Below are 13,822 nucleotides of genomic sequence, written 5' to 3'. Positions count from 1 at the left end.
AAGAGATTAACAGTAATATAGTCATATTAGGGGACTTAACATCCCAAAAACATCAATGGAAAGATCTTTCAGGCAGAAAATCAACAAAGAAATGGCGACATTAAATGATGCACTAGATCTGATGGATTTAATTGATATCTTAAGAGTATTTCACTCCAAAGCAGTAGAATATACATTCTTTTGGAGTGCAAATAGGATAAACCACATGTTAGGACACAAAACAAGTCTCAATAAATTTCAGAAGATTGATATCATACCAAGCATCTTCTCTGACCATAATGTTATTAAACTAGAAATCAACAACAAGAAAAAACTGAAAACACACAAATTCATGGAGGCTAAATAACATGTTACTAAACAATGAATGATTTAATGATGAGATCAAGGAAGAAATGAAAAGATGCTTTGAAACAAATGAAAATGAGTATACAATACCCCCAAATCTGTGGGACACAGCAAAAGCAGTCCTAAGAGGGAAATTCATAGCATCAGAAGTCTACTTCAGAAAACAAGAAATATCTCAAATAAACAATCAACTTTACACTTAAAAAATCTTAAGGAACAGCAAACAAAGCCCAAAGTGAATAGAAAGAAAGAAATAATAAAGATCTCAGCACAAATAAACAAAACAATACAAAAGTCCAATGAAATCAAGAGCTGGTTCTTTGGAACAATAAACAAGATTTACAAACCTATAACCAGGCTCATCAATTAAAAGAGAAGACCTAAATAAATAAAATCAGAAATGAAAAAGAAGTATCAACTGACACAAAAGAAACACAAAGAATTGTATTAAAATATTGCAAACATTATATGCCAACAAGTTGAACAATCCTGAAAAAATGGATAATTCCTAGAAACACACAATCTTCCTAAACTAAATCAGAAAGAGTAGAAGAATCGGAATAAACAGACTACAACTAGTGAAAATGAAGCAGTAATCAAAAAACTCCAACAAACAAAAGTCCTGGACAGGATGGCTACACAGGTAAATTTTACTAATAATTCAAAGAAGAACTAACATCTATACTTCTCAAACTACTCCAAAAACTTCAAGAGGAGGGAGTACTCCAAAACTCACTTTAAGAAGCCAGCATTATTCTAATTCCAAAACCAGACAAGGGAACTACAAAAAAAGGAAATTATAGGCCATTATTTCTGAACAGACATTTCTCCAAAGAGGACATGTAGATGGTCAACAAATATATGAACAGATGCTCAATGTCATTAATTATCATTGCAATGCAAATTAAAACCACAATGAAACATCACCTCACTCTTGTCAAAATGTCTATCATCAATAAATCAACAAACAACTATTGGCAAGGATGTGGAGAAAAGGGAACTCTCATGCACTGTTGATGGGATTACAGATTGGTGCAGCCACTGTGTAAGGAAGTATAGAGTTACTTCCATAAACAATTCCACTTCTGGGAATTTATCTGAAAAACCTTGAAACACTAATTCAAGAGAATATGTGCACCCCTCTGTTCATTGCAGTGTTATTTACAATAACCAAGATTTGGAAGCAACCCAAGTAACTTCGAGTGGTAAGCACACAATACAATATACAGATGATGTACTATAGAATTGTATACCTGGAATCTATATAACTTTGTTAACCAGTGTCACCACAGTAAATACAATTTAAAAAAAGAAAAGAGTAAGCAGCTAAGCCAAAGTCACAGAGCTGTAAGATTGGCACTTAGCTTTCCTTGATGCAAAAGTCATGCTCTTTCCACTCCTCCATACTGATTTTATAGACACATACACATACCATGTTAGCTCTGGAAAAGACCTTATGGAGCATACACCATAAATTCTCATTTCAATTATGAGGCACCTGAGACTCAGAACAGTTAGACGATCTGTCTTCCTAAAATATGTCCAAGAATGAAATAGAACAATCTAGTGCTCTCATCAATGAATATACTCAGAAATTATTGGTATAAAGCAGATGGAAAATTAAGTTGAAGCAAAAATCAAATACCTTTGATTAAGAAAAAAAGAAAGTGAGATTAAGACTCTTGAAGAACACAAGACTAAAAATATAAGTTCATTACAACAGATTGTGTCGGCAGTGATGAAGTGTGTTGTTACGAGAAGCAGATTTGGTATCAGAGAGAAGGATCTGAGGATTTCCAGGAAACAGAAAAGCTGTGCTATAACTGAGGAGCACAGCCTCTAAATGACCCAATGGTAGCTCTTGCCAGGAAGGCCCTGGTAAATTTCACTTGTTATATCTTACACTGGCAAAGCCAAACAAAAATTAGCTTCTAAGATGAAAAAAGTCAGCATTTACTATGTACCTTTTGAATGTCTATAGTCCAAGTCTCCTTTCTTGCTTCACAAACTGTATCACTGTGCACATCTGTAGGGAAAAAAGCAGACTGTTAGGTAATGTACACAATAATATAAACATGTATGCATGCATCCATGCACACATGCACATACATAGAGGCAGACAAAGGAAAAAAAGTAATCTTTTGAAATGTCAATAGTTACAGCTGGAAGATAGGATCATGACTGGTTTTTTAAATATGTCTCATTGCTTTTCTATATTTTCTAAATATCTACACTGAATATATACTACGTTTATAATAGAAAAGTAAATGAAAACATTTAAAGATCCATTTGATGACTGCATGGTGCTACAGTTACAATGTAAATGGGCAAATTGACCTTGGGAGTTTTAAATATATTTTCACATTAAATATCAATCTAATTTTTACAATAAACTAACATATATGATGTCCAATAAAATGATTCAAAATCAGTTACATTATATTTGTTCACCATTTTTGATAGTATAAGAAATGGAAAATATATCAGATGTGATAAAAGATGCTTTCTTTAAAAACTAGATCACTATTATTTTGTTTAATTTTCCAAGACTGAAGTAAATTACAACCATATTTTATATTTGAACATATAAATGTGCACCAAAATTTTAAAAACCAACTACTTTCACTTAAAATAAAAGTTGGTTTAGTTCATCAATATAATTATTGAGCATTGAAATCATTCATTGGAAGGTGTTTGTTTTAGAAAAATGCATTTGAATTTATAATCTCTAATCTAATGTTGAGGATGAAGTATTCATGGTATATACTAAAAAGAATTTTATCTCAAAATATTGAAAGAAATCTTTTATATAACCAGTTTTGAATGTTTATTTTTTAAATATTTTTATTGAGAAAATAGAGATGTCAGTACAGATATTATTTAAATTAAAAAAATCACATTCAGTTCATAGATTCACAGATTCAGAAATATTTTATTTTCAACAAAGTGGCATAAGATATATGAAAAAGACAACTTAAACTTTTTAAAACTCCTGAAGCAAAGAAAAATACATAATAGCAGACATTTGTCCTTTTGTCAAGATGTTCTCTTATTTGAGGCAGCCCATAACTAACTAAAGAATCCAAAGTGGTAAAATATTCCCTTTCTCAACTTCTAGGCTTGACAACTCAGACACTCAAACTTGGGACTTGACTTTTCTGCAGGTGACTCACAGCCTTTATTCAGTCTGCATTATTTGTGGTGCCTGGTGCTGAACTGAAATTCCTGTGCCATGATGATGAATTTCCCTGGGGAGCAGGCTTCAGAGGTAACAACATTAAGTGGCCATTAGTGATGGCACCAGTATTCATACCACAGAAAGGCTACTCCTTTGGCTACATTCTTGGCTGACTTTGTGTTCATTGGTTCCTGCCCATTTTCCAAGTCTAATTCTTCAGGGTCCCCATTAACTTTGTGAACTACTCAACAAATATTCTCCTTTTAAGAAAATGTTTATGCATTTCAACTGGCCTGGTCAAGACTGACCATAAGATATATATGACTGCATAACCCAAATTGCATTAGGTAAGGCAAAAGCCTTTGAATTGAATGAAAGAGGTTATAAGAAAAAAAATTACATAAAGTTTATATTGATTGCAGCAACTAAGGCAGTGGACTTTGGTAAATATTTGTCATTTTGAAAGCCCAACAAGCAACACACTTTCTATCTGGTGTCAATTCTAAAACAATTGGGAATCAAGATTTCACCTACCAAAATGGAAGTTAATGAGGTTTCCTTCAGATCCCAGACAAGCAGCATATAGGCTCAACCAATCAAGTACTTCCAGCTAGGACCTAGAATATAGAGTTCATGACCTAAAGCCTCAGAAAAATTTATAGATTACTCATTATGGGTTTGGCACAATTGAAAGAATATCCGCAGGCAGCAGGTATCCAGGAACAGCAGAGGTGAGTCATGGCAGCTCCTCTTCATTGTAACAGCATAGCATTGCTGTGGATTGATCTTGAGTGCCACTGGCCTGCTTGGTGCCTGCCAATTTCCTAAGCCTGGTGCTCCAGTGTCCCATTGCTTTTATGAGCTACCCAATTAACTTCCAACAAAACTCCTTTTCCATCTTACTTAGCTGTTTGGGTTGCCTGCAACCAAATACACTGATTGTTAAAGAGCCAAAGACCCAAAACTCCAATACTTAGCATGTATATTTTCCATAAATACTAAGTTCACGGGTGTTCAGTTCATGGGTATGTTTTCCATAAATGTTAAGTAAGTGGCTAGTAGCTACCATATCAGATAGCATAGTAGTAGATCAGATTGGCCTTCTCAGTCATGGTAAAGTTTGAAATTTAAGTAGAGTGAGAACCCACTGGATGGTTTTCAATAAGAAGATAATAAAATGTGAATTATCTGCTGGTAATTTATGGATTCTTTTTTCTAACATTCAAACATAATAAAAAATACATTCGAAAATATTTTGGCATGATATACGAACCTAATATTCTTCCCCCAGATAAAATCAATTATACTGTACCACTTTTGGGAATAATGGAATATATGGAAACCAATCAATTCTCACCATTCCCACTACTGCTGTCCTGGTCCAACCACTATCACCTCTTTTCTGGGTCAGAGATGTCCCTCCCTGTTCCTCTCTTGCTCTTCTGCAGCCTATTCTCAACCCAGATGCCAGAATAATCTTATTAAGACCTAAAGCAGATCACAAAAAAAAAAACCTCAATATCTCCTCATTGCCCTCTCTACATGTCTACTAAGGCCCTAACTGCATTGGCCTCCTGTTAATCTATCTGTGACTTCATCTCATACTAGGTGCTGCCTTGATGTCGCTTCCTCAGCCTCTCTGGCCTTCTTGATGTTGTGAAAACACACCAGGCATTCTCCTGCTTCAGGACTTTGCCCTTGTTCTTCTCTCTTTCCCTATAAATATACCTCTTATCCTCACCTCCTCCTCTTCTCTCATTTATGTGAGCTGTTTTCCACTTTCATTGAAAGAAAAGAAAAAGTCTGAAAAATGCTAACTTGAGTTACCTTTATTTTTCTTCAATTATGACAGCCCTCTATCAGGTATATAAAAGTGAACCTAGTGTCAGAGATGACTACCATTTACCATAGATGAAAAGAATTTAAGAAACAGAAAAAGTGAACACCTCAAGTAAAAATGCTCTAGTCACTATCAACCATTCCTATCTAGATAACTGAATGAAATTTTCTTCATAAAACTGAGGATGTCAGCATACAAGTGACCCTTGAGCAATGCTGGGGTTAGGAATTCTGACCTTCCAAGGAGTATAAAGTCTATGGATAATTTTGACTCCCTAAAAACTTTACTATTAATAGTCTATATTGACCAGAAGCCTTACTAATAACATAAACTGTCAATTAGAACATATTTTGTAAGTTACATGTATTATATACTATTGTTACAATAAAGTAAGCTAGAAAATGTCATTAAGAAAATCATAATGAAAATCGTCGGCAGCCGTCCGTCTCGAGAGACGATGGTGTAGCTTCTTAAGAGTCTATCTGCACCGCCGAGAATGGCTGTGCAGTCCGACTCGGGAGTGACATGGTATCTGTCTCCTCCCGTGTTGAATCGACATCATGCGATGACGCTGAAGCTACAGAGCCTGGGCAGGGTAATATGGAGGGTCTGCTGTTGCCCATGCAGCAGACCCCCCCTCTCTTCGCAGCTGAAGGGTCCAAGGGAAAGACGGAGTCGATACAGCTTGGCTTCAGGTGCGCCGCAGGAGTTGCCGGTGTTGACTACAACGTCAAACCGCCTTAGGGACTCCGGCTCCGGATTTTCTGTCGGGGTTTACTCCCTTAGCCTTTCCCCTGAAGAGGTATGCCGCAAGGCAGCGGAGGTTTTTTGGAGTCAGAGTTTTCCTTCTCTGAAAATACACTTATAGTAATGTATTCATTTATTGAAAAAATCCACATAGAAGTGGATTGCACTGCTCAAACCCATGCTGCTCAAGGGTCAAATATAGTTTCTTTTCTATTTTCACTTGAATGTGTTAAAATGCAGTTAAAGCAATTATAAATGGATTTAAATTTGTATATCACTCATAGCATTTTGTTGCATAATTAATTTTTCAGGAAAATTGAAAACAACCAAAGATTTATAATGTGCCCTGCTTCCCTGCTGTGGAATAGGACATACACGTTGGGTAATTTTTTCCAAGTATGAGAAGGGATTTGCACTTCTCCAGCCACACTGTGCTTTGCCATCAGCTAGTAGAATGCATTAGCAAGGAGAGGGGCTGAGAACAACAGTGCAAGCATGACTGCATAAACTGGCCCACCCAGGGACTGAATCCATAAACATGATTTCCTTTATATAGTGCTTTAATCAACTGAATTAAGCAACCACAGTTAATTAAAGATCTAAACCTGTCTACCACTCGCACACCTCTAACCTACAAGTCAGTCCTTTCATTGTCTCTCTTTATCATCGAAACACTTCTGGTTTAAGAATGGGCTTAATTAGCAGTCAATATCATAAAACAGTTATAAAAACTACATTACATATTTTTCCTTAATGCTTTACTTAGCAGAACAAGAGCACACTAAGAAAATTGTTGTCTTCCCAAACTGACAATTTCATGAAGAAAAGAAACATCAAAATTAATATTAATAGTAACACAATCTGATTGGTTTAAAGAAGCAGTATAGTGTAACAGAAAAGCACACCGGAGTTCAGAACTTTGAAGTTCAATTTCTGGCTTTGCCTCTTACTGTCATATGACTCCTGGTCAACTAGCCTGCTCTCAACCATAATTTCCTTACCTGCCTTACCTGACAAAATGGAGTAATGACATTACTATGAGAACTAATTGGTCTGATGGATGTTAAGTGCCTGGCATATAAAAACCAGTCAATGCATTTTATTGTTACAGACACATTACTCTGGTTCCTTTCATAAGGACAGATTAAATAAATCAAGAATGGAGGAAGGGAAACAAGCAAAGAGGTTGTTGAAATAATACTGATTTCAAAAACAGATTTGAGAGATATTAAGGAGACCTAATCAATAGTTGGCATGCGGTGGCAAGGAGTAGTGAAAGCAGTGAAATGCAGAGAAGGGGTGCCTAAGAAATAAACATCCTAAGTGGGTCTCATGAAGACTATATTCTACAGAATTCTGGAAGAGGGAAAGGTGATAAAGCCAGCAAAATTTATGTGAAGTATCGTCTTTATGCTGAAATTCAATGTTCCTAGATTCTGGATTCGAATTTCCTGGAAACTAGATTTATAATAAGAAATATATAAATCTATATGAACTTCAAAATAGCCTTGTAAATAAATATTATTCTCCTCATATTTTATCACTATTTTATAATCCATGTCAATGCTGCAGTGATTAATAAATTACAATTTCTAAAAAATAATTTTGTTATTATTTACATGTTTTAATTGTCAAATATCATGCCATGTTTTAGTAAATGGGTCAGAATATATTTCTCTCTTTTTATTTTCTTTAAGAAGAGTCCTGAATCAGAGCATTGAGAAGAAACCGAAGGTAGCAGGCTCTGAGTCACATGACAAGTAGAGAAATGATGATGACGACAATGGTGATGGTGATGAAAATAACAGCTAACTTCTTAAAACAAGTCCTATGTGTGGGTAAAGACCAGACTTCAGGGAGACAAAAGTGTGGAAAATGGAGGTAGTATCTAAATGACAAGATGCTCAGAGATGCCTGATAGATGAGCTCCTGCAACCTATCTCAGCCTCAGTGGGTGAGGGAGGGAAATAGGGAAGAACAAGAAAAACAATCGGGAAAAGAAATGAATGCCAGAAGCAAGAAGTAAGATTATCTGACAAATGAGAGCATGGGAAGTTCAGTCTCTGGGAACCATGGAAGACACAGAAAAACAGGAGGTAGAACCACTTCTAAGGACACCCAGCAACCAGGTCTCCTAATTCCCAGTCTTGACACATAGTGCCCTACTTTGCTGGGGAGTCCTGTGTTGGACTGGATCTGCATAAAGATGATTCCAGTCTCCAAACTTCTCTCCTATGAAGCCCATCTAAAGGGTTTTAAATTTCCATTAGGGGAGATGAAAATATTTGAAAACTTAATTGTCATAATAGTTGCACAACTTCATACATTTACTCAAAAGTCATCAATTTTACTAGGGGTGAACATAATAATATATAAATCTTATTTCAATAAAATTGTTCAAAAAAAAAAAAAGAAGAGTCCTTGTTCTTGAAAATAATACTAATTAGGATTACGCAGTTCTTGGTAACCACCTTCTGATTTCAGAAATTTTTCTGATTATTTGAGAGTTAAAAAAAATACAACCATAATGGAGAGGAATTAAGCAGAAAGCTATGGAGTATTCTGCTGTATCCAAACAATGGCATTTATGTTTGGTAATTGTTTTTCTTTGCATCAATTATTTCAGTTGCTGTGATTGTTCTCATAAATATTTGTACACAGCTGGACATAATTCTGCAGTGCTTATTGCCCTGTTAAAACCTCTCCTCAACCCAAAGGTCTTCTAACCAATACTTGAGTGAAGATTCCTCCAGGTAATTGCAATAAAATCTGTATTCCCTATAAAAGGGTTTAGCTTGATGGGTTAAGAGGAGACTAATGAGAAAAGATGGAGAAGGAGTGAGGGGAGGCTGCGCTTTCTGGCTCCCAAGACCCGTCTGTAGTTTGGGCTAACTGCAGACAGAACATTTCGGTGAGCAGCTGGACACAGGCAGGAATTGAGCATTGGCAATGCTGGATTAGAGAAAACCATCTGGGAGCAACCTATTTGGTGAGGATAGAGGAGGAAAGAGACAAGACGGGATTTCTGACTGGGGAGGCTCCCTGAGCTGCGGCTGGAAGTACACAAAGGCTTTTTAGCGACTACAGGCTTCCGCAGAGAGGAATCGGGAGGAGAGCGGATCTCTGCCCACTGGCAGAGACAGGAGAGGACCAGGTGGCATCTGGCACTGAAAGACAAGAAACAACATACTGCTGTGCATGTGAGAACGTGGTTTTCCTTTATTTTTTTCTCTTGTGAACTGCAGAGAGAGGAGGAAAGGTTGAGGGTGATAGGACATTCTTGAGGAGCGCAAGGGCAGAAGTATGCTCGCCCACTCCCTAACCCTCCCCTCGGGTAGCACAGGTGCGCACAGGGAAGTGCCCTCATACACTGGCCCAGGCGCACAACCAGGTTGCCAGCCGCGTGTCTGGATGCCCCTTGGACACACCCCAACAGACATAAAATCAGTGCCCCAACAGTGCAGGGCTGGGCACACAGAAGACTGTGCACAGAAACCCCTGGCCAGCCCCAGTGGGCACCAGGCGGGAGCAGAGCCCATTTGCACTAGCTCTGCTCATGCCCACGCAGGCAGGTGTGGGAACAGCGGGCGGCTGTGGCGCCAGAACAGCAGGCAGCGGCGACTCACAGACGCCCACTTCCACAAGTGTCCGAGGCCCCGCCCCAATGGGCGAGAGACCGACTCCCGGGGCGCAGCTTGGCAGGCCTGAGGCTAGCGCGCAGGCCACCTTGCACGAGCATGTGCATGCACGCACAAGCACCCCGGCCAGCTCCAAACAGGCGCCAAACCTGCAAAGATCAGGAACCTCTGGCCCCCCTCATTAGACCAGCTGTGGATCCAGAAAAAGAAGACAACACACAAAAGTTGAACTGAGTAAAAACTTTCCTTCTGTATATATATATTTTTAAATTTTTATTTCTATTTTCGTTTTTTTATTTGTATTTTATTTTATTTTAATTTTTTTTACTTTCTTATATTTTATTTTAATTTTAATTTTTACTTTTATTTAAAAAATTATTTTTAACTATCTCTTTCATTTGTTTCAAACCATCTCTCATTCTTAACCTTACCCTTTAATTTTTGTTTATTTGTTTGTCTGTTTTGTTTAGCCTCCCTTTCACTCTAAATAAACAGAATGTAACTACTATAGAAATCTAATACTATACAATTCCACTTTCTTACTATATTCTGCATTCTTCTCTCTTTTTATTTTATTATTATTAACATACAATGTAAATATTACCTACTGTCTTGCATAGTCTCGACACTACTTGCTACTATTATTAATCTATCATTTCCTCTCTCAAAAATCATATTTTTCCTCTTTAAAAACAACTCTTATCTATTCTTCCTATAGTATAAAAGCCCTAACCTCTCTGCATTTATATTAATACTGGCTCATTTGCTGATGATAGCGGGATAGAGGGTGGGGGATATTTTTGAAGGTGTGGGTTTCCTGCCTGGGCTGTGTGTTTATGTTTTTAGCAGCATCTCCACAAAAGAACTCAAGACAAAGTGGACAGAGTCTCTCAATCAACTAGCCAGAGGGAAGATCTCACCAAAGAGCATCTGAAATATAACCAGACAGCATAAACAAATGACATAAAGGGTAACCCAAGAACATCAGGCTCAGGAGATCAAAGAGACTGCACCACTGAAATCCCCAGATCTCCTATAAAGAATCTCATACCACAAAGGTGGGAAGTCAAAGCACATAAACGCAAAAAACAAAAATGAACAAGAAGAATCCAACATGGTAAGACACAGAAACAACCCCTCAATGAAAAGAAAAGAGGAATCCCCAGAAAGAGAGGTAAATGGAATAGACATAGCCCAAATGTCAGACATGGAATTCAAAACAATGATGGTGAAGAAGCTCAGTATACTCGACAACCTCAAAAACAACTATGACAACCTCCAAGGAAGTTACCAACAGCTCCAAGAAAATTACAGGGAACTTACGGAGAACTACACCAGAATTAAAAAAAAGGACATAGAAACTATAAACAAGAACCAGGAAGAAATGAAGAATGCAATCTCTGAACTGAAAAACACAGTAGAATCAATGAAAAGCAGGCTAAATGAAGCAGAGAATTGAATCAGTGAGTTAGAGGACAATGTAGAAAAAAATTCCCAGACAATAAGCAAAATGAAAAAATATTGAAAAAGTACAAAGAATATGTAAGGGAATTACAGGATAGCATGAGGAAAAATAACATCCAAGTCATTGGAATTAAAGAGGGATCAGAAGAACAAGGAATAGAAAAGCTGATAGGAGAAATAATGACAGAAAATTTTCCCAACCTGATGAGAGAAAAAGTTATGCAAGTTCAGGAAGCACAGAGAGTCCCAATGAAGAGAAACCAAAAAAAAAAAAAAAAAAAAAAAAAAAAAAACCCACTCTAAGGCACATCATAATTAAAATGGCAACATTCCAAGACAAAGAGAGAATCCTAAAAGCAGCAAGAGGAAAACAGCAAATAACATACAAATGAGCTCTGATAAGGCTATCAACCGATTTCCCAACAGAAACACTACAAGCCAGAAGGGAATGGTCAAAAATATTTCAAGCAATGAAAAACAAAGGCCTACAACCAAGAATACTCTACCGAGCAAGGCTCTCATTCAAAATGAAAGGTGAAATAAGGAGTTTCACAGACAAAGGATGAACATAGATGCTAAAATCCTCAACAAAATATTGGCAAACAGGATCCAGCAACACATCAAAAAGATCATACACCACGATCAAGTGGGATTCATCCCAGGGATGCAAGGATGGTTTAATATTCACAAATCAATAGATATAATACATCACCTAAACACAATGAAAGACAAAAATCACATGATCATATCAATAGATGCAGAAAAAGCATTTGATTAAGTAAAACACCCATTTATGATGAAAACACTTAGCAAAATGGGAATAGAGGGAGCATACCTTAACATAATTAAGGCTATATATGAGAAGCATGAAGCCAACATCATAGTCAATGGACAAAAACTGAAAGCATTCCCCCTGAAATCAGGAACAACACAAGGATGTCCACTCTCTCCACTCCTATTGAACATAGTGTTGGAAGTCCTAGCCACAGCAATCAGACAAGAAAAAGAAATAAAAGGCATCCAAATTGGGAAAGAAGAAGTAAAACTATCATTATATGCAGATGACATAATAGTATACCTAGAAAACCCTATAAACTCCACTAAAAGACTACTCAATATAATAAGTGAATTTGGCAAAATAGCAGGGTACAAAATAAATATACAGAAATCTAAGGCATTTCTGTACACCAACAATAAAATATCAGAGACAGAGACAAAAAAGGAAAATCTCATTTACTATAACAACAAGAAAAATAAAGTACCTAAAAATAAACTTAACCAAAGAGATAAAAGACGTGTACTCTGAAAATTATGTAACATTGAAGAAAGAAATTAAGGAAGATACAAATAAGTGGAAGCAAATACCATGTTCTTGGATGGGAAGAACCAACATCATCAAAATGGTCATACTACCCAAAGCAACTTACAGATTCAATGCAATCCCTATTAAAATACCAATGACATATTTGACAGACCTAGAACAAATACTCCAAAAATTCATATGGAACCAAAAAAGACGCTGAATAGCCAAAGCAATCTTGAGACAGAAGAACACAGCAGGAGGAATCACAATACCAGACATCAAACATTACTACAAAGCCACTGTGATCAAAACAGCCTGGTACTGGCATAAGAACAGACATATAGATCAATGGAACACAATAGAGTCCAGAAATAAATCCAGGACTAAACAGTCAGCTAATATTTAATAAAGGAGGAAGGAACATAAAATGGAGGGAGAAGAGCCTCTTCAACAAATGGTGCTGGGAGAACTGGATAGGGACATGCAAAAAGATAAAACTAGACGACCAACTTACACCACACATGAGAATAAACTCAAGATGGATAAAAGACTTAAATGTAAGCCATGACACTGTAAAAGTCCTAGAGGAAAACATAGGCAGGAAAATTTCAGATATCCCACGTAACAGTATTTTCACGGATACATCTCCTAAGGCAAGAGAAATAAAGAAAAAATAATCAAATGGGACTACATCAAACTGAAGAGTTTCTGCTCAGCAAAAGAAAACATGAGCAAGATGGAAAGGAAAACAACCATATGGGAAGATATATTTGCCAATAATATCTCAGACAGGGGATTGATCTGCAAAATATATAAAGAGCTTGTACGGCTCAACATCAAGAAAACAGACAACCCAATTTAAAAATGGGCAAAAGAACTGAACAAACACTTCTCTGAAGAGGACATACAGAAGGTCCATAGACACATGAAAAATGCTCAACATCACTAGCCATCAGAGAGATGTAAATAAAAACCACAATGAGATACCACCTCACACTGGTCAGAATGCCCATCCTCAACAAATCAACAAACAACAAGTGCTGGCGAGGATGTGGAGAAATGGGAACCCTACTGCACTGTTGGTGGGAATGCAGCCTGGTGCAGCCATTATGGAAAACAATATGGAATTTCCTCAAAAAACTAAAAATGGAAATGCCTTTTGAACCAGAGACTCCATGCTAGGATTATACCCCAAAAATCCTAAAAGCCTAATTCAAAAGAACTTATGCACCCCTATGTTCATAGCAGCACTGTTTACAATAGCTAAGTGCTGGAAACAGCCTAAGTGCCCATCTGTAGATGAGTGG

General features: G+C 37.0%; 1 pseudogene; it reads right to left on the bottom strand.

Annotated features, from left to right (window-relative positions):
- The window catches only part of LOC150007383 (small ribosomal subunit protein mS23 pseudogene), an 89,759-nt pseudogene extending 79,904 nt beyond the window's left edge, over nucleotides 1–9,855 (bottom strand).
- Nucleotides 9,856–13,822: the final 3,967 nt, after the last annotated feature.

Source organism: Furipterus horrens, unplaced genomic scaffold (assembly GCF_987537825.1).
Source record: "Furipterus horrens unplaced genomic scaffold, mFurHor1.1.pri manual_scaffold_6, whole genome shotgun sequence".
Taxonomy (NCBI): Eukaryota; Metazoa; Chordata; class Mammalia; order Chiroptera; family Furipteridae; genus Furipterus; species Furipterus horrens.
Note: the sequence above shows the minus strand (reverse complement) of the source record. Positions and strands in the feature narration are given on the sequence as shown.